We start from the raw sequence: 23,137 nt of genomic DNA on the forward strand, positions 1-23,137 counted from the left end.
TTGTTTATTTTTGGCAAAGTACCTTGCTATTTCCTTCTCCAGCTCATTTTGCAGATGAGAAAACTGAGGCAAATAATATTAAATGACTTTCCTGGGTCACACACAGCTAGTAAGTGCCTGAGGTCAGATTTAAACTCACAAAGATGAGTCTTGTAACTCTAGACCGGACAGTTTAATTACTGTACCACCTAATTGCCCTAGTCAGCTTTATATCAGCTTCACAATCATACTTACACACACCAGGATTAGAAGTCCTCAGAACTCTTCTAGTTAAATCATACATAAAGTGGACCATCCTCTTTACAAACATCTTTGACAAGTGTCAAGCCATCATTTTTAAGGGGCACAAACTACTTCCCAAGGCAGCTCATAACAGCTGGGGTGACTCTTTGGGTTAAAAGTCTGTTTCTTATACCATGCCAAAATCTGTTTTCCCAGAAACACCAATACTCAACTGATGAATCCATTAAACTTAGGCTAACAGCCAATTAATGAACATTTGTGCTGGTGACTGACAATAATCCTTCCTCATGAGAAGCTTATATATATATATATATATATATATATATATATATATATATATATTTTCCTATATCATTTTTTGGAGGTTTGAGCCACTAATGAAATCTGGTTAGCTAGAAGATACAGTGGATAGAGTACTAGGCTACATAGTCAGGAAGATCTGAGTTCAAATATGACCTTAGACTCATTGGCTGGTAAATCTTGCCCAAAAGAGGAAATCTCTGAAAATTATAATAGACCAAAGAAAACTCAATGAATTCATGAGATAGTAAGAAATTTTATAACAAAATCAAAAAATTGGAAAAAAGCAAACAAACTTGGGAAACAGGTAAAGGAGAATGTATTTATGTATTTAGAATAATCTCTTGAAAGCCATAATAAAAAAAAATAGATATTGCATTTAAGAAACAAATGCAACCTGGCCAAATCTATTAGAATTCAGAGGCAAAGCAAAGATAGAAAGAATGTCCCCAGTCACCTACCAAAAGGAATGAACCAGAATGGAAATGTTCCAGCAAAGACACAGTTAAAACCTGCTGGTTCTACATCAAAGAAAATATCTGCAAGCATCCAGAAGCAGTTCAAATATTAATTTCAGGATAACAAAAGAGTTTGAAGCTCCTACTAAAAACAAGAAAAGATCTAGGAGTATATTTTTTAACAAAAGACTGAAAACCAAGAATAATACTCTACAAATCAGAATAATTCTCAAAGGGAGGTGGGATTTGGAGAGTAATGAACTTTTAATGGAACTAGACTACAAGAATCCAGAGAAACCTGGGAAAATAAGTTTATTTGGGCAATTGGAAGGAATATGATAATGTAATGTTAGTATTCTAATAGAGGGAGGAAAAAAAGATTCTCTTTATAAATTTAATGTCTTCAAAGGGTACATTGGAAGTTAAATAAAAACAGAAGAATTTGTGTTGGATTTATTCAATATGCCAGTGCAGAAAACCTACATATAGCCTTTTACCAGAAATGTTGCCCTTAAGTCTATACCTTAAGAGATCAAAGAAAAAGGACTCATCAATAGAAGAATATTTGGAGCAACTTTTGTTTTGTAGTGCCAGAGAATTGGAAACTGTGGATGCCTATGAATTGGGGAAATGGATGAATGATTGTGATGAAATTGTGTTGTAAAAAATGAGAGAGGATCATTTAGAAAAACCTTAAAGGAATTACATGAACTGATGCAGAGTGAAGTAAGCAGAACTAGGAGATTATTGTGTGTAGTATAAAGATAATCAATTGTAAAAGACTTAGTTACTCTGATTAATACAAGGACTCATGACAGTTTCAAAGGACTCATGATGAAAAATGCTTTCCACCTCCAGAAAAGAACTAATGGACTCAATGCAGAATGAAGCATATATTTGTTTCTGCATTAGTTTTTCTTGTTTTTTTTTTAAACATGAGCACTATGGAAATGTTTTCCATGACTTCATGTGTGTAATGATTGTCATTTTTTTTTGACTTCCCAATGGTTAAAGGAGGGGGTGAAGGGATGGAGAGAATTTGGAATCGAAAATTAAAAAAAATTAAGATGGGATACTATATCTATCTATCTATCTATCTATCTATATTTTGCTCTACTTTGTGTCTGGAAATATTCTTTTTTAGTATTTTAGTCCAGAATTTTTTTTAAAGGGAAGTGACTAAAGGGGTATTAGAGATCCTATGTTTGGGCAAAGAACAAAGAGTGGGAAAAGATGAGCTCTTTTGCTTTAGCATTCCTTTGTAGCACTGATTAGAGAAGGCAAAGATGTGCTAACACTTAAGTGACATTAGAGGAAATCTTAAATTCACTCACTGCCTTAATTGAAAGAAGGTTAAAAATCATAGAATTAGTAGGATCATAAATTTAGGAAAATAATTTGGGGAGTAGTTCTGGGAGAGAAAAGGAGAAGAGTTAGTATCTTGACAGCAAAGAAATTCTGATAACTAATGTTGAAAATGCTTCCTTTTACTAAGCAGAGAGTTAGTGGACTATTAGATATAGATTGAGCCATAAATTATTAGACAAAGCCAATGTGTTGGTTTGCTTTGTTTAGCTTTCTCCTTTATTCCATGGTAAACTTCTATTAGGGCAGTGGGTAAAAAGGAGTCATTGTAAAGAAACAGTGATGAAGGCAGGGGAGAAGCTAGGAAAAAAAAAGAATGGCAAACAAAGAAAGAAAGAATGGATTGGATTAGACAGCCTTTGAAGTTTTACTTTCCTCTAGATCTATGATAAATACAGAAACTGTCATTATGAGAGTTCTAGTATATGAGGTTTCCTTTTTCCTGAAATTTAAATGACAACTCCTAGGATACAAAATCTGCTTATTTTAAAGAAATTTCATGCCTTTTCTAATATTTTACTATTTATCAAGTAGCTGATGTCCTTTTAAAGCAAAACACGCTTATAGTTTCAAAGATCTTTTGTTTTTGATGTTTATATGTACTTTCCATATTCTCCTACAGTGCTTTAGTGAGGAATAAATCTAAAACTGATGGCTGTGCTAGTGAAATACATGCTATGACAAAAGCTATCAAGCTGGAAAGTCTTCAAATATAGGTTCTGCAATGGAATCTGTCTGTCACCTGAGGATCAGGCCAGCTAAGTTCATCACCACATGATAAATTTTTTCAGGCATAGCAAATTTATTAATTCATCTACTAAGGCAAAGAGGGGTTTTGATGTGGGCCAATTGAAGGAGGACCGATGCCAATGAAATCATGGATGCCTGAAGTATTACATCTGCACCCAGAGTACTGAAGCACAGGTACTGAACAGAAAGAATACCATGTGAAGATTATTCATGGTTGGGAAACAAATTGAGTGTTGAAGCTTGAATGATTTTGCATATGGCTTTGAAATTGTTTAAATGAAATATTTGGAATATTTGGTTCTTACGTGATCTCTAATAATACAGGACAGTGGTTTTTATAATTATGATATTGCTAATAATGATATCGAGATCGATGTCTGGCATTTACAAGCCACTTTTCATCCTAAAATTTCACAAGGCATTTTATTACGTATCCATACAACAGCGATGGTGAGGTCATGTCTAAATATATGAGGTAAAGAAGAGAATTCATGCAATTATTTGGATCAAGCAGACTTCAAGCCCCTCAATACTCTTGCCTCAATTATCTGGAAATGGCAATAAGCCAATTAAAAGGTGATGCAAGCAGTTGATTTTGCTTTTCGTCCAAGAAGTAAGGGAAAAAAAACCCAACTAAGAGACCACATAGTATATAGTAGAGATCATTTTATAAATTCTTCTGCCTCTGACAGCAGAGTCAGATTTAATCACTGGACTCATAATGCAATTCAGAGTGCCAAATCAGATCCTTCTGTTTGCTTCAGCCATTCTACTTTGTAGCTTTATTAAAATACACATAAACGTAAGTGTATATGTCTGTGTGCGTGTGTGTATGTGTGAGAGAGACAGAAATCCCTCCCTTCTCCCAAACAATATCTCCAGAGCTGAAATCCTTATCTATTTAAACTGTTCCATAGAATTTGTTGACTCCTTCGAATCTGAAAATAAATTAAATAAATATGGCTCAAATATAACGACTTTGCAGGATACTAAAAATGACAGAGTTGAAATGTTAATATGTTTAGACTTTCACTTTTGTGACAAAAGAAGTAACACAGCTTGAAAGAAAGTCTAAGAGAGGATCAGTATGCAAAGAGATTCACATTTGCACCTCACATGTGGTTTGGGGAATGCCTTGTTGCATGCTTTATGAACTTTGAGGGTCATAGTGCCTGAGAAGACCTTTTCTCCTTTGTAATACCACTGTCTTTTCTTCTGTCCATGTTTTTGCAAGGGTGGAAAAATATGTTTTGCTAAGTTGAGAATGCACTTAAAACCTAGAGTTCAGAGTTTAAAACTGAACTCGAACCTTTGTAATGTTTGAGTTTATTTGTACTTGGCAAAATGCAACTTCCTGTTTTAAGAAAAAAAGACTTAAGAAGGCTTATAAAACAGGTTCAGAAAGCTTCTTGGACATCAAATAGCTCTTACAAAATAACATTTTGATGATTTAAGTGTAAATGAATCAGAAACATATGAATCAAATTTCCCTTGAAATACACATGTTTAAAAATTAAGGGAAGAAGGACTTGGCTAAAGGAGCTTTTGTTGGACCCAAAACATCTGAAATATAGTTCAAGACACTCGATGAACCCAAAATGCAGCTGGGTTAATTCACCCAGCTGCAAACTGGAAATTCAAGGAAAGCATGGTAGTTCCATCCTTACTTCCTGTTCCTCTTTTTTTTTTTTTTTTTTTAAAGAGGAAATAAAGAAGGGAGGAGGAAAGGAGGGAAGGAAAGGAGAAGAGGAGGAAGAGAAAGAGTCAGATATTGAACTTAAGTATCTTAAACTTGTCTCGCAAGCAGCTTGGGAAAAGCTTTATGGATAACTTTCTAGATGTCTTTCACATCTCAGTTTACAATACATGTGTCTACTAGACATTTGTTCTGGCCATGAGATGTTTTCCAATAATGAATATGGGATATGGAATTATGCAAAACAAACAGAAGGTAAAAGTTCTACTCTCAATGACAGGTATGTGGAGAGCCTATAATAAGCAATTGGGATAAATAATTATATTTCAATATTTACTTACTGAAGGATTGGTGTAAAAGAATAACTTGATCCCCACAAAACAAGGATAATGTGGACTTAATATGATTAATTCTACTCATCCTTTGGAATGTATTGCTTCAGGATGCAGTGGGTTTCCTCTCAGGAGGACTTTAGTTAAAGGCTGCATATCTAGGTTACTGGTCTGGTGTATATTAAGTAGGATTCTTGGTCACATGTGGGAGGATCCTGACAACCCCTGAACTTTGCTTCTATTCTGAACTAATTTTATTGCCCTTATGAAGAATAAAATATCCAGCCACTTATTTAAAAAAATCTTCTTCCCCTTTTCTAATGATCCTTCCTCTCTTCCCCAGAAAAAAAAATTAATTTGACAGGTGATATAATTTTGACAGGTAACATCAGAGGCTAAAGAAAAGATTCCACAAAGTCCTGTTCTTTTAAATTTTTCTAGATATACTCAAGTGAGAAAGCTAGGAGTGGACACAGAGCAGTAGACAACTATCAAAGAATCATTCGACACTGGGCTATACTATTAGTATATTTTACTTCAAAAAAATTTGCTCTATTTAAAAGAGTAATAAATACTTATAATTGCCCCAGTTTGACCCATTCCAGTAACAGCACTCCTTTCTCTATAATTTTAAAACACCTAATCCCAGTGTTAAAGCTTCCTTCTTAAAAAACACAAAAACAAAACCTGACCTTTTAGTTGCCCTTACTATAATTCATAAAATCCATGGAGTCCTGCCATATATGAATCCAATTCAAAACAATTTCTGGTTAATCAACTAGCCAGTGGAAAAGATAAGATGAATCCCAGATGTCCCTTGATGATGATAGGTATATCGGATTACAGTATGGGACAAAACAAGGTCAGCCTTTTAAAAGTTTATTTAATGGGCAAAATATAAAAGATTATCTCAAGACAGCTAAGATAGAAGCATTCAATGGACTTTTAAAATGAGTTTAAAAAAATACAATATATAATAACAAGGCCAAGAGTGGTTTTCTTATTTCTTCTTTTCTACCTTGTTACAGTGGAAATTTCCTTCCATAAGGTTACACTGCCTTCCACCTCTAACTCAAGTATTTAACAGCTGACCTATTTTGTTGACTTCACTGTTTTATAAAACCTATTTGATGAGTATCAGAGTATAAATGCCATATTTTCACTCTGTGTTGCTACTCAGAGTCATTTAACACATGATAACATCAAGAAAATACTAGAAAAGGAGCCTTAATGAGAAAATGAAATTCTAGAAATTTAAAAATGTATTCATCCATCTTTTCCACTCATTTCATTTTTTTCATTAGAAATGACCAGTTTTTACTACTTAATTTGAAGGATCATAGATTGGGAGTTGGAAGGTCTCTTGGCGGCCAATAAGACAATAATATTAATGGCATAGACAAGGACTTGTCTATGATCAAACAGCTAATAAATATCTGTGAAGGTCTGGATCCAGACCCTCCTGACTTAATCTTCCTCATAAGTTCAGTGACTTATACATTATACCCTGGCACCTCTTCACATTATTCTCCTTAGAATAATAGGTCATTACTTTGTTAAGCATCCATCCCATCCTTCCCTTCTCCCCTAACAATAAATTTATTTAACTAGCTCCCTTGTGGGAAAATATGCATATTGAGGATAAACATTTTTTTCCCTGAAAAGCCCCAAGTTTTATTATGAAAATATCTTTTCTATGGACAAGTGAACTAAAGTACAATGCTAATACCTTAATGAGGGATAGAGATGATGCTATATTTTCAAAGTCGTGCCAATTTCAGTCAAGTGCTCCTAGAAAGTCCATGAATATTGTCCTGAGTTTAGACTATAGATATCATTTAAGTATTACCCTATTAGTTGAGTTTGAGAACCTCATCACTCAGCCATCACAGAAGGGGAAGGGAATAAATAGTTTTTAAAGCACCTAATATGTTCCAAGCACGGCTAAACCTCCAGCAACTCGCCAAAGTCATCTATTAAGTCATAAAGACTTTGTAATCAACATTAGTGCATTGAGTATTCATAGTAATGATTTCTGAAGTGTCTATATAAATATAGACAGGTGTTTTACTATTAATTCTCAAATTACAGATTATGAAAATGATGCTCAGAAAGGTTGACATGAATGATTCATCCATACCCACAGTGAGGGAATGGCAGAACAGTATCCCCTGAGGTGTCTAATTCTCAGGTTAACTTGCTAGAGAAGGAGTAAGATGATCCTTTTATATACCAAAGGCCATTGTCTCATTTTATGTTTCATGGGAAAATACTTAAGAATGAATCACAAATGCTATTTGTTTTTCATTATATCATGACCTGGTAGGGAATGAATTTTCCCCATAGTTTTTGGCACTATAATATTACATAATATTTATACAAAGGGATGAAAAGTGAAATAATTAGAGCTAGGAGAACAATGTGCATGACTTAAAACAATGTAAATTAAAGGTGTTAAACATGTAAAACTCCTGAATGTAGCCTGAACCTGATTAAAATTTAATTGTGAAATATTTAGCAAAATAAATAAAAATAGAACAAAAGTAATATTAAAATGTGGTTTTCTAAATCAATATACAGTCTCTCAGGGATCCTTACTTATGGTTTAATGGCTGCCATTTCTGTTTGAATTTGATACCCACTGATGTAAATGGAAAAAACAACAACTACAATCAATAAAAAATTAATTCTAAAGAATTATAAAGTATACTCTTGCTCCAAAGAAAGGATATAAGAAGATGTTTTCCACTTACTTCAATTTTTGGAGAGTTGGGGAGAGGGATAAAGGGTTCTTGGATATGGGCCATCATATAAAACATTAGATTTTTTTTTCAACATATGTACTGATATTGATATATCGTTTATCCTCTACCTCTTTGTCTTGTTTTTGGAAAAAAAAACAAATACAAAAACTCTCTTTTATAAGTGATGGTTTTCTGGGAGGAGAAAGGGAGGATTTAAGGGAAATTCCATTGATGTTAAAAAACAAAAGATCATAAAAATATATTTAAAACAAAAAGACATATTATCTTACTAAGTCTGGAAAAAATAAAAACAACTCAGCCAATGCTTTATATTTCATAGGCTAATGGGATTTGGAATTTGAAGGGACCTCAGAAATAATATAAAACCTTCACTTTATAGGTGAGGAAACTTAAGTCCACAGAAGTATGGCAATTTGCCCAAATTCACACAGGTGGTAACACAGATGAGATTCCAATGCAGGTCCCTAAATTCTTATACTCCACAGTCGGAGATTCTCTGGCTCCATATTTAGTGATCATTCCGCATCACCGTTATTTCATATAATAAAGTCAAGCAGTGATTTGTACCTATTCTATGTAAAAAGTTAAGTGAAATTTCCCATTCCATAAACACACATGGCTACACACACACACACACACACACACACACATATACATCATATAAATTATTTAAAGGGGCAATATTTAACACACAGAAAATTTTAGTTTAAGTTATTTACAATTTTATAAGTAGCTTTTAATGTTCAAATCAGATAATGTGCCGGGCTAATATCAAGATACTAAGCTTTCATTCCAAAAACTTCTAGTCTACAATATTTAGTAAATAATGTTTGCAATACTTAGAAACATCCACATCATCTTCTAAACTATGGATTTAAGAGCCTATTTGTGCATGGCTGTAATAACTGTTGTGCAGTGAAAATACGCAGACATGGACCCTGCCCTGTCTAGACAGGCTATATAGAGACAATCCTATTATGCTGTAAGAGCCATTATACTGTAAGTCTCCAACAGAGTACTATGAGTATAAGAAAGAAAAGACATTGACCTTGAGTAGTTATGTCACATTTAGGTAAAGCTCATTCAATTCCATTGGATTTAATATACTAAACACTCACTATATCAAAGGTATAGTGTTGAAGGGTAAGAAGTATGAAAACAAAAGCAAGGTAATTCTTATCTGCAAATCATATATATATTCTACTTGGATTCCAATATGAACACAGATAAATATGAGGTAATTTGAAGAAGAAGAAAACACTAATCACATGCTACCTTCACAGCATGGCAAATTTCACAGAGTAGGTGATGACTGGGTTGAAACTAGACAGAAGTAAGAATTTTGAAAGTGGAAGATGAGGAAGGAGAGAATTCCAGGCATGGAGGATGGTTTGTAGGATGACACAGAGGCAGGAGAAGGATTGTGGAGTAGAGGAGAACAGAGTAATCCAGTTTGGCTGCATTATAGATACTGTCCCTGAAGAGAACAATAAGGAATACTTCCATAAAAGTGGGCTTGAATTCAGCCTTAATTTTTTCTCCCATTGTGAAAAGTAAAGCAGATTTTCCTGGACACCATGATTAAATGATTGTGGTCCTGAAGCAGCTTGGGGCAGTGGAAATTGAATTGTATTTAGACTCTCAGCTTTGTTACTTGCTACCTATGAGATTGAGCAAATAAAATCGACTCTACAATCTCCAATTTCTCCTTCTCAATGGTAATAAGACTAAATGATTTCACAATATTTCAAGCTATAAATTTTATAATCTTTCTCAAGAATTCCTTCCTTCCTTCTTCCCTCCCTTCTTTCCTTTTTTCCCTCTCTCCCTCCTTCTTTCCCTCCCCTTCCACTTTTCCTCCCTCTCTCTTTGCTTTCCCTCCTTCCCTTCCTTCTTTCTCTCCCCTCCTTTCCTTCCTTCTTTCCCTTCCTCCCTTCCTTTCCTCCCTATCCTCCCTTTTTTCCTTTCCTCCCTCCCTCCTTCCTTCTCTTCCTCTCTTGCTTCCTTCTTTCTTCCCTCCCTTCCTTCCTTCCTTCCTTCCCTTCCTCCCTCCCTCCCTCCTTCCCTCCCTCCCTTCTTCCCTCCTCCCCTTCCTTCCTTCCTTCCTTCCTTCCTTCCTTCCTTCCTCCCTCCCTCCCTCCCTCCCTTCCTTCCTTCCTTCCTTCCTTCCTTCCTTCCTCCCTCCCTTCCTTCCTTCCTTCCTTCCTTCCTCCCTCCTTCCTTCTTCCTTCCTTCCTTCCTTTCTTCCTTCCTTCCTTCCTTCCTTCCTTCCTTCCTTCCTTCCTTCCTCCCTCCCTTCCTTCCTTCCTTCTTTCCTTCCTTCCTTCCTTTTTTTCTCCCCTCCCTCTCTTCCTCCTTCCCTCCCTCCATCTACTACTCTTCCTGCTCTCACCTCTCTTTTCTTTGGAATAAAAGATATCTTAGAATAAAATCAGTGAGTAGATATCTACTTTGGGACTGAATGTGTATTAGATTAATACTTATTAAATAGCTTCCCCTGTCCCACCTCTGCATGTCTCAATGATTTGATTTGATTTTGAGTAGGTCTTTCTGTCTACTGAGGAAATACTCAAAAAAGCCATATTAATAATAGTCTAAATATTTCATTGTGTTCATTAGGGACACATATTAGAGACTGAAAATATATGATACCATAAATGATCAACTCTGTCCTAGTATAGTATGCCATATTACCTGCAACCTTGACAGGTTTTTGAATGTCTCCAGCCACAAGCTTCCACTTATATTCTTTGAGAACTAGTCTAAATAAGATCCTTTAGAAAATCTAGTTTAAAAGTTTATGTTTTCTTCTGGGCAATATTAATTTAATTGCTCCATTTTCCTTCTCAGAGCAAAATACACTTTTCAGTACTGATGTTTAGTAGATATTTTCAGGCTTGGTTGCTTTTAACTGTCCTCACTCCATATTGTTAATTCCATCCAATCTTTTTTCATATATTTGTTACTGTAGATTCTTAATTATCTCTATTTCTATGTTTTAATTATTTCCATTTTATCAGTATCTTTTCTTCAAAAAGTTTTTAGAGGTTTCTTGATATCTGGAATTTAAAACTTAAAACATGACAGCCATTTTAGGTAATCCCTCCAAATGTAACATAAAGGAGGTATATGCTTTTTAAAAGTATTAGTGGGTTTTTATTTGAAGAGGTATTCTGCAATCGTCTCAATAACATTGCATGTTATTTCATTTTATAAGCATATGCTTATACAGCTTTTTGTTTTCTGAATGCATTTGCCAAAATATTTGGAGGAGAGAGTCAAATTACGAGAAGGACTAGTATATGGGAGACATTTTGGCAAATAAATACTTGCTAAACAGTTACTACTACTTAACTGTGCTGCAGAATGAGTTCTTAAGAAGTATCTGTTTACAAATGGGAAAATGGAATAAACTTGATGGATTGTGAAGAAGAATAAGTATGGAGACTCCCGTTGTCTCTCGAAGCATGTGGTGCTTTTGTCAGTCACTCAAAATGAAAATTGGAATGGAGATTGTCTGTAGTAATTTAAAGATAAACATAATGTGAGACAGATCAAAAAAGGCCTCAACGACTTGCTTTTTAGCTCCACCCTTCCTGATCTATGGCAAACCTAATGTTAGCTTGCAATCTTGATCTGGGGTTTTTCTTAGTGAATTCTCATAACAATGTATACTTTGGACTATATTTACTCATTGTTTTCTCTAAGTGTCAGGATATGCATTAACAAAAATATCTCTGAGTATATCTTTTATCTGGAAAATGTTGCCAAATCATTTGTCCAGCAATTCAGAGACAGGTGGCTAATTGCAATGGTAGAGGAGGAGAAGAGGAGTGATCTTATGGGAGGTGGTGAGAGTTGGAGGTGGGGAAGCAGAGTAAGGAATCAAGTTTGAGGAGAAGTGGAATCAATGTTTACTTAGCTACACAAATTAGATCCCTCTCACAGACTCAAGGAACTAGATCCTTTACTGTGTTAAAGGATTATGTATGTCCTGGCTACCCTATTACTGAAGTGAAAAAATGAGTTTCCCAGAAGGTCAGCGATAGTCCATATATATCAGACTACTAAATTTATCTCCCTACCCACTTAAAATTTCTGATAGGATGTACCAAGGTGATTCATAGTTTCCTAAGACCTATATGAGCTCTTTTCCTGTCTTAGAAAGGAGTAAAGGAAACATCTTTGACCCTATAATAAACTATGAAATCAGAGGCATTTCCCTTCCCCCTCATTTTTCCTTCTATGTCGTTACCCCTCTATTACCCTAATCATACTTCTCTAGAAAAGGAAAGGAGCATGTTACTCTGAATGGCCTCAATTCATTTCTTCTATTTGCTATGTATGCACTAGGGCTGTCCTTGTACTGTGAAACTTAACAGATGGCTGGGCTCTTCACTATAGCCTGAGTTCATGGTGGCAGGTGAGTGAGAGCAAGTTCATAGGGAACTATTCATCAGGAGTCAAGCAGTAGGTCTACTTGAGACTGGGAGGGGGAGAGATGTTGTTCTGTTAAAAGTGTTCAGATGGACAGGGGAGTTCAAGTTCATAAAATCTCAGAGATGAAAAGAAAGAAAAAGGTTATTTAGTCCAACTGATACATGGATGGGAACTTAGAAATTCCCTCTAAATAGAAATTCTTAACCATTTTTCAATCCCTCCACGCAGTCTAGAGAAGCTTATGGAGACATTAGAATCATGTTTTTGAATGATTAAATACATAGGATTATATAAGAAACCAAATGTATTAATATACATAATAAAATATAAACGTTTCTGTACAGCATATGTGACAAATGATGATCCACCCAAAGTCCTGCAGTGATGTAGAATAATACCAACTCATATGTACCATTTTCTAGACCTCATTGTTTTAGATTATTAACAAAAACAGCATCAGAAACTTAAATATTTTTTCCAATTTAAAATAATTAACTTATTTTAGCAGGTTTTTAAAATTCTGAATTCAAAATTCTCTCTCTCCTTCATATTCATTCCCTCAATGGGTGAGGGAACCTGCTAAAATAGCAGGTTTTTAAAATTCTGAATTCAAAATTCTCTCTCTCCTTCATATTCATTCCCTCACCCATTGAAGAGGTAAGCAATATGATATCAGCTATACATATATCAAGCAAAACATTTCCATATTAGCCATTCCACAAAAAAGCAAGAAAAATAAAGTGAGAAAATAATACTTCAGTTTGCACCAAGAATACATAAAGTCACTCTCCGAAGGTGGGTACCATTTTTCATCATGAGCCTTTTGGCATTGTTTTGGATTATTGAATTGATCAGAGTTTGCAGTTTCTTTGATTACCTCTTTAAATTAGAACAATTTTTCTATTGCTCTGTTTGAAGCCTTGATTGCTATAGCTGTCTTTCTTTATATCAGGTGAAGGAAACATAATAGATTCTGTTCCAGACCCTTATTCATATTCATTCTCTCTCTCTCTCTCTCTCTCTCTCTCGCTCTCGCTCTCGCTCTCGCTCTCGCTCTCGCTCTCGCTCTGTCTCCCTCTCTCTCCCTCTCTCTCCCTCCCCATCCCTCACTCCCTCTCTCCCTCCTCTCTGTTTATGTGTGTATATGTGTCTCCCTCATAGCCAAATAAAAATGATTCTTCCTTCCATAGACTCAGACTAGAACACAGTGCTTCTCTTCTGCTCTCTAATGATTGCATAGTGCTGCATATTTGTGCTTGGATTATTATTTTCCTTTCTAGGCTCAAAGGAAGTGTACTCATTTCATATAGGGTACTTAACAGAGAGTCACCTCTAGCATTAAATATAAAATCTTCTCTTTGCTTTTCATATCCTGCCCTCTTTTTCTGCCATCTTTCCCTTCACCAATATACTCCGCATTTCAGTAATTCTGTCCTTACTGTTCGTGGAATGAAGAGTTCCATCTTTCACTTCTAAGTATTTTTATTGGATGTCCATCAATCCTGGAATGCTCTCCTTCCTCATATCTACCCCTTGGCTTCTGTATGTTCCTTCAATTATTGGCCAAAATTTCACCTTCTTCAGGAAGCCTTTCCTAATACCGCTTAATTTTAGTGATTTTCCTTTCCCTTATAATTTGTGCATAATAATTTCCAATTTGAATATAATAATAAATATAACATATAATAAATGCTACTTTAAAAAATGTAGCTCATTTGTATACGGTTTCTTGTTTTCTCTCTCATTAAATTATGAGCTTCTAGAGAGGCAAGCCTTTCTTTTAAATTTCTTTGTATCCCCAGCTCTTAGCATAATTCCTGGAACATGATATGTGCTTAATAAGTGTTTATTGACTCAGTAGCTGATGAAGAAATAACTGCTAAAGGGTCAAGCAAAACAGCTGAAGAATAAGGCTGTCTTCTACACCAAGGTAGTACATGTTGTTTGCATAACATAGCTATCTGCTTATAACTTAACCTTTAGAGAAACTGTATGTCACTTTCATAAACTCAGCATCCTCATGCTCTTGGCTAAGAGGAACCTTTCCCTGGCACCACATACTTTCATGCCCCATTGGATCCATGATCTCATTAAGGTGAGTACTCTTTCCATTGGCAAGATCACAAACACAGTCTTCTCATCCCAGGCAAAGCATGTTCATGTCTTTTCACTAATCCTTTACAACGGATCAACCAAGCTTTCTGACTGTCTCCCTTGGAGTTTTGTCATATTTCTTGGAATCAGGGAAAAATTTGGGTTTTATGTCCATCTGTTATCTCTCAGCTTGATCCATAGCTAATCATGTTCTATTCCAGTCACACAAATGCTAATTAGTATTTTTCTCACTATTTCTTGGACACAAATTTTGCTTGGTAAAATGATTCAGATCTCTCACAACTAATTGTGGCTTTCTGTGATTCATCGCTATATAGCATAAGAGGAATGCTGGTGATTAAAAAAAGTGCTTTGATATCAAGGAATAGCCAAGGATCATTGTCCAGTTTCCAAAATGAAATCCAATCTACTTTCCTTTTCTTATGCAATTTTGGATATAATTTGTTGTTTTTCTAAAGTAGTTAAAATATACTTTTAAAAGAATTCCAATATTTAATTTTGAATTGGACAGGTGATCTCACTGATATAGGTAACTATGAATGAAGCAATTTCCTCCACTCATACAAGTCAGCATAAGTTTTGTAACTTTATAATCTCTTGTTTTGGGAGGTGAGAAGCTAAGCAATTTTTCTAGGGTAGCATAATCAATGTAGTAGAGGCAGGACCTGAACTAAATCTTCTTGGTTCAGAGGCCAGTTCTCCATCCCCTTTATTCTAGGCTGTTTCTGAACTTTTTAATATGGGGAAAATTCATTCTTTATCTATTTGGTTCTCCCACCCTAGGGTATTCAGGGTCTCAGTGCAAATGGCACAATGCCATCCACAAACTAGAACATCTGGAGAACTCCAACATTAAGAGGAAACTACTCTGCTATTTGGACTTTATGAAGAAATCTTTGCCACTAATTGTTGGAATATATGAGAGCTGTTGGAATACACGGGAGCCACCTGACAGTGGCTGCTAGAGATCCAACCCAGAATGGATTTCCTCTTGTGAGAGGATGATAGAAGGAGACTGAGAAGAGTTGCTGTTCACTGACCTCTCTAACTGAGAGGCCATTGCATTGTCTGACCTCTCTCCTCTTCCCTCTGTCTCCAATTTATCTCATTCCTACCCGCAACACCTGTGTCAGCAAAGGCTGCCCTGAAACTCCTTCAGATATTATGATCCACAGCTGGGGAGGCTCTCAGAGAATTGATCTGTCCCTTAACAGCTAATAGTTAACTAGTTCAATAAGCAAGCCTTCCTATTCTTTGTCTTATTTGATTTTGATAACCAAAGGAGTACTGAAGAGTTACCCCACTGCATCCATCATATAACCTTATATTATTTTAAGTTTGCATGGAAAATACTTTGTTATTTTAGAGTCTTTAAGGTTGCAGTATTTTTCTTCTTTGACAGTTATCTGCTTTTCTACAAGCTATAAACATAGAGACATCTTATATTCTCCAGAACTCACAGTCATGTATGTAATTAAGAAAAGATAGTCTGCTATAGGGAATCATCCATGAAATTCTGACTGCTCATTTTCTTCTTTTTCTTAAATCAAGGTTACCTTCAATTCAGATATAAACCAGTCACATAAAAATTCTATAGAAATGATAAATGGGTGTTTAATGCTCTTTTCTTAGTTGCAGTTTTCTGAAAACAATATTATTTTTTTTCTTCTTGCAAGGAACTTTCCCTTTATCCAGATATATTGAAAATTGATGCTTGAGCTTTTAGCATCACATCACCAAGCCCAGATTTCTCTTTTATGTCAAGAGACCAACAATTTTTCCATACTTCCTTTTCTTGTGTGCTATTTCTATTATTTTTTACTTATCACATCAAATAACATATATGTGTTCCTTTATATCAAAGATAGAAATAGTTATAGGAGTGTTGGAAGATTTTTTTATTTCACATCTATTTGTTTTTCTAGTTTCAATTATAAATGGCTTTGAAATCATTCATTTTAGTTGGATTTCATGCTTTCTATTGGTACATTTCTACCCCCTCTAATTTAAAAAAATCTAATATTGCTTTTAATAATTCAGTGTGCTTTTTATAATGTTTTCAGTTCAGCATAAATTTATTGAGTACCTATTATGTGTAATGAATTGAATTTAGAATCTAAATGAGATTGTACTAAGCCAAAGTAATTGCCTATGTATGCTCTTTAAATTATATTTTTTGGCAAAGTAATTGGTTTTATTGAATTGAGGGTTTACTGAGCTCTCTCAACTTAAAACAATTACTTTTCATTAGTTGAACTTACTAGAGAAATAAAAAACAATCCGAATCATGGCTGTACTTTTATCTATTTACTGTTTTTCACAGTCAATAGCAATAGGTCATTTATCATTTTTTCCATAATCAATATCACAACATTAGATTAGAACTAATTATATAGTATCTCCTAATATTTCTTTTAAAAATTATTTGGGGTCAGTTTTGACCTTTACCATACGAGCTAATTATGCAGATAATTGGTTCTGAAATCACTTTTATGTTGGTTTCTAGAAAATTTGATGCTTCTAAATTTTTCTTTTTTCCCTATCAAAATTCTGCTTCTCTTGGGCCTCTGAATAACTAACTAGATTTTAGGGTAAACAATTAACCTACACCACAACTAAGTTGTAAATGATTGACATGTCCCTTGTGATAGGAGCAATATCTATTAGAAGCTCTGCCATCCAGGCTAAGTTAATTTTTGGTCCACCTCTTCTACACAAGGAAGCTATCCCTTAGACTTTATTGGTCTAGAGAGATAAAACTACAACAGTAGATGTGTTGTCATCTAAATGTATAAAACAGGACTGTTTACAAGGAGTGTTGTATCCTTGCAGATAATTTTTTTCATGTTATGACTAGGAAAAACTTTCTTCTGTTGTTAAATGGACTAGTGCTTCATTTTGTTCCATTCTTGAACATGCACTATCACATTAACCTGAACCAAAATTGGCGTAAAACACTCCCACACTCTTCCAAACTATTGTCAACCCTACTGAATACTAATTAGTGGGATTTGAGATTATCTGGCTAAGTAAAGAATGTCATTACAAGAAAGAGATTTAAGCCAGGGAGAATTTATACAGATTCTGCAACCAAAACATCCATGTCACCTTATATCTTAAAGGAAGTTTGTGAATTAGAAAAATGGAAGTTCAGAGACAATAAGTAACTTATACAAAGAAAGGAAGCTCTTAGCTGTCAGAACTAGGTTGTGGATAATTGACTTCATAGCTGATTGTCACATAGTTATTTGCTTATTTATCAACAACAAAAGGATGATACTTTGTATTTATCTATACAGTCTTTTAACCTTAGCTTCCAGTTTTTATTAATACTCACTTTAATCAATATCTAATGAATCAATAATCAGTAATTTTTTATGTGTGATGATAATTAAAAGTTTCAATTTTAGATTCCCATTATAGACAAGAGCATAGAACACAAAAATTATCATCCAAATCAGTAGTCATATGTAACCTTACTGGCTGCTTTCTTGTTCCTGACAACTCAGAATCACTATAGAAATGTCCATAGAACTTACTCTTTAATCACAGAAATGTAGAAGATGTCATTTTTGCATGTTATTAACTTTATATCTTGCAGGTCTAAATATTAATAATAGATTTTAGAGCTGAACAGGACCTACATTTTGCAGATGTAGGAATTGAGACCCAAAAGTGACTTTTCTGAGGCCATACATGAAAGATTCGAATTCAGATTCTCTGACTGGAAATCTAAAACATTTCCCACTGTATCATGTGATGGAATAGAGTCCTTTAAATGCTATTCTCCAAATTTTATTTTCAGTTTTTCCAGAAAAAAAAAGTGAATATCTATCAGGGAATGTAATATAAACAGAAATGACAGTACCTGTAAATCTTGGACCTAGGGAGTAGGGAGTTATTGCTGCCCAGCCCAGTATCCTCTATACCTGATAGATGCTACTTTTCCCCCCACCATGACAGTTAGTTGACCCAGGACCCAGCTCACTGGCACCACCTACTGGGTTCTGACTGCCACAAACTTTCCCCTCTTTACTGGGTTTCCCAATTCCCAGCAAACCACAGGAAACATTTGGTTTCTTTCTTTCCTCCTCTCCTTGACCTTGATCTCCAAAAATAATACACCATTCTTTTAAATGGTTTCAGTGGTTCTAATAAACATTCAAGTTATCTGGAGGTGAAAATTACCCATGCTTGTATTTCTTCTCTCTCCCTAGCCCTCATTTAAGTCCCCCTTAGAAAATAAACTTGATGAGGGCAGGGGCTATGTCATTCAGAATTTGAATCTTCCCCAATAAGTGAAACAGTATGTGTATTTAATAAATGTTGAATGACTTCTTCTTTCCCTCTCCCTTTCTGAAATTACTTTGTATAACTTTGAGTACTCTTTGTATCTATGTTCTCTATATATTCGTTTTATCTTCCCTTGCCAAAGTTCTTGAAAGCAGAATCCGGTTTGTTTGAGAAATTCAATTCAACTCAACAAATATATCATATTAAATTAGATCTTTCAGAAGATTCTTTCGGTATTAAATGATTTGAGTTAATTGCTCTTGGCCTATTTTACCCTTCATTTGGCTAGAAGTATCCCTATTATCTCTACTATTTGAAATACTAATTAGGTGATTAGTTTTCCTAGACTTTCTTATCTCTAAAGCTTTTAATCTTAGCTTAAAAAGAGAAAGTTAGAGTACTAATAAAACAAACACTGATTAAGTACCTATTGTGGGCTAAGCTGGGTGGGGATGGGAAGATACACAGAAAGCCTTAAGTGTGGCAGAGAGACATATAACCAGATACCTAGCAATATTAAATGAATTAGAGAAATTAGAAATGATAATTGAGGTGTGTGTTGTTGAGGTGTTTTTTTAGGTTGTGGAAGGCGTTATTATTGACCAGGTGCTGGAGAAGACTTTGTAGCATTTGAACTATGCCTTAAAGAATGGACAAGAATTCTTTATGTAGTGGGAGTAGGAACTCTCTAAACAGAGGGAACAGCTTGGGCAAGGATAGAGATCCAGAAGAACACAGTATATGACAGACAGAAGAGGGGTAACTCATTTGGTTTGGAGTATAGATTTCAAGAATACTGCAAAAGGAAGAGTGAGGATTAATTTGTGACCAGTCTTGAATGACAAACATGAAGCAGAATTTTATTCTAAATCAATAGGAAATCATGAAAAATGTTTGAGGAATTTCTTGACCAAATTTTTGTGACAGAATATTTATTTAGCAATGTAGAGCAAGAGTAAAAATGGGCAGACATGTGAGGAAGATATTATAATTATTCCTCTTATTAGATTCATTAATTTCTGCCTTATTTGACATTTGCTTCCTCAATATCTAGCAATGAAGAAAATAATGCTTTTGTGGAAATGTAGGAAGGAAAAAAAGATGGGTTGATCACATGGTGACAAGTAGAATATAGTAGGAGGTACTCTTGTCTTTTATGGGTTCATCTGGTTTTCCTTTAAGGGGGTGAGGAGACCACCCTCAAGATTACCAATGATTTGGATTCCTTGCTTCCCAAGGCAAAAGGGTTTTAGCTTATGGAAATTGGGGATAGAGTTTTTTATTTATAAACATACATAAACAACCCCCACACACATACTATATGTACATATATTTTCATACTTATTAACATGAAGAATTTGAGGGAGGAATTTGGAAGTTAGGTAGAGTATCAATTTTACATGAATTACTATTATAGAATTCTATCTGTTCTCTCCTTTGCCATCAGTAAAGCTTTTTCCCCCCTCTTTTAATCATTGCATTTTATGGCCCACAAATGCCTCACTGTATTAATTATTTTTAATTTTTAATTTTCAGTTTCAGATTCTTCTCTCTCTTCCACTTATTCATTGCATTTTAAGCTTAATTCTGAATCACTATGCAGGCCTGGGTTAGACAACCCAGAAAGTGCCCCCGTGCTTTATTAATATTTTTGCATTGTCAGAAGAAAGCAAGGTTCCCTTTTAGTAATGTCAGAAGAAATCAGGGAAGACCCCTAACATATTTGGTGAAGCTCTCATGGTGAACTTATCAGAGTATGTAAGCAAACAAACAAACAAACAAAAACTCACAGGATGGACAGACATGCATGGCTTGTAATCTATATCACTGCAGGTAAAATTCAAATTGATGAGATCATAGATTTTTCAAATATTTGAGAGTACACATATATTCTAAGGAGGCAGAAAATCATACACTATAGTAGTTTTTACAAAGGTCCAAGATAAATACAAAATGAATGCAAATACAATTAGCAAAAAGCCTAAATAACTCCTCTCACCCCAATCCCCCATGTTGGGAGGGATGATGGGAAGAACTCATACAAAATTCTAAACTCAATTCAAAACCTAAAATATCTTCTTCCAAAAGTGTTGCATAATAAATCAGGATTCTAGCAAGAGTGCAATTAAAAATACAGCCAGATTCCAAAGACAAGCTCTGTTCATTTGACAATTTTCTTTTTTTAAAAAATGAAAAAAAGAAAGCAAATATCAGTCTTCATGTAAACAACATATTAATATAGGGTTTGGATTAACAGTAATAATAAAATTAGCTAACATTTATAATATAGAGTTTTCAAAATTTACAAACTGCTTTACATCCATTTTTATGGAAAGATATAGTTCTCTCTATGCAATATACATATAATATTTATGAATATGTTTCATTTGATATATTATCTCACTGAGTTAAAACTCAAGTATAAATACTAATTATTTCTTGGTGCTTAGAATCAATGTCAGGGGGTTAGAATATAAGAGGAAAATTATAGATCCTGTGGGACAAAATTTTTCAATAAAACAAAACAACAAAACTTTGATGATAATCAGATTTCAATTCTGCTTATCTTTTTTTTTCTTTCTGTTTACAAGAATATACCCATGCATAGACAAGTCTTCATGTGTTAGCAACCTATACATAGCAGCTTGTTTGGTCTCATTCATTGCGGCTATCTGCCAAAACATGAACCATGGGAGTCATTTCATTGTAAGTCTCTTTCCAATCCCCTTTTCAATCTTCCAATTGGTTCATCAGGGACTAATATGTATCTTATGAAACTCAGAGACCATTGTTTTAGAAGATGCATCCTGATGAGTATTTGGCTCAATAAAGAGATGTGCCTTAACAGGTTAAGAAGCTCAGAAAGACTGGAATTTTGGGATCTTTCCAGAAAAGACTGTTGGATTCAGATGTCCCATTGTATCTGGAGCATATAAAGTGTATATATGCATATATATATTATATATACATACACTTTATACTACCAGAAGGATACCAGATTTAGAGATAGAGACGTTGGGACTGAATCTCAACTCTGCTATTTACAATGTACATGACACTGATCAAGTGATAAAACCTCTCTGGGATTCATTTTCCTCACCAACAAATTGAGGAGATTGGATTAGAAGACTTCCAGTTCTAAATTCTATAACTATATTCTATAACCTACAATGCTTCAGAATCAATCCAAGTGGGGTACATGATCAATTTTTGTATCTGTCCCTTCTCAAGAACACAAACATTATCATGCCCAAGGTCACAGAGAGATTTATGAAATGGGATCAGAACCTTATGCCAACTCTATGTCATAATCCCAAAGATATATGCTATGATGTGGTCAAATGAGTACTAGCTTTTAGTCAGAAGACATACTTGAGTCTTAATTTCATCATTTCTAGCTACATACCTTTAAACAAAAGTATTACTCTATTGTGCTTAATAAAGGTTTAGTATACTGAGTAGAACTCTGATTCTTCATGTCTAAAATGAGGCAATAGGGATAAGGATACCTATTCTATATACCACACAGAATTGTGGAAAGGATTACAATTGTTTTTTGTTTGTTTATTTTTTAATGAGTATATCCCCCCCAGACTGAAGTATAGGAACTATTCATGAGCCATTTCTATCATAATAAAAGTTTTGATCTATTCTACTTATGACCTGGGCCAGTTTGCTTCTCTCCTGGAAAGATGGCAGCCTGAGGCTTACTATCTTAATGCTGATATTACTATGGACATCAGATTAGTTTAGCCTATTGCAGCTCAGAACTTTTGAGTTTGAATGATCTACTAGCTTTATCCTTCCCAATAATTGCCGTTATAAGAATATGCCATGATTATGCTTGGTGAAAAGACTGTAAATGAATGCATTTGACATCTTCCCTTAAGATTAAGCCTACAGCTGCTTTTTTGTAACTTCTAACTCCACTTCTCCCCTAGAGAACTAAAACAAGTCCCATCCTCTGAAATTTCTATGAAAGGACCCTGACTTGATTGTTAGTTGTTACTCCTAATTCCTGCTAGAATGCATTATATGTATACTTAACTGTGTCTGTTCATGTGTTTTAACAGAATGTTCAGTTCAGTTCAGGAATTGTTTATTTTTTATTTTTTTTTTATCTGCAACATCTAGAATAGTTTGCACACGTGCTTAATAAATGTTTGGTGAACTGAACCAAATGGAACTCCAATTGTGAAATTTGGTGATTCTGTAATAAGTATTTGTTAATTTTAAAATCTATAAAATACTATAAAAGTCCAAAATAGCATGATGAAAGAAAACTCCTGACAGTTAACTGAAAAGTGAAGAGGAAAGGAAAGTTGAAGTTTTCAGTATATGAGGTGAAGGGGGAAGAAACAAATCTGGCTTGATATCTAC

The 23,137-nt window shown here is 34.6% G+C and overlaps 1 protein-coding gene across 2 annotated transcripts in view; it reads right to left on the reverse strand.

Annotated features, from left to right (window-relative positions):
• ADAMTSL1 (ADAMTS like 1) overlaps nucleotides 1-23,137 on the reverse strand; it is a 1,023,200-nt gene that overhangs the window by 278,127 nt on the left and 721,936 nt on the right. The window lies entirely within an intron of this gene.

Source organism: Sarcophilus harrisii, chromosome 1 (genome assembly GCF_902635505.1).
Source record: "Sarcophilus harrisii chromosome 1, mSarHar1.11, whole genome shotgun sequence".
NCBI classification, from domain to species: Eukaryota; Metazoa; Chordata; class Mammalia; order Dasyuromorphia; family Dasyuridae; genus Sarcophilus; species Sarcophilus harrisii.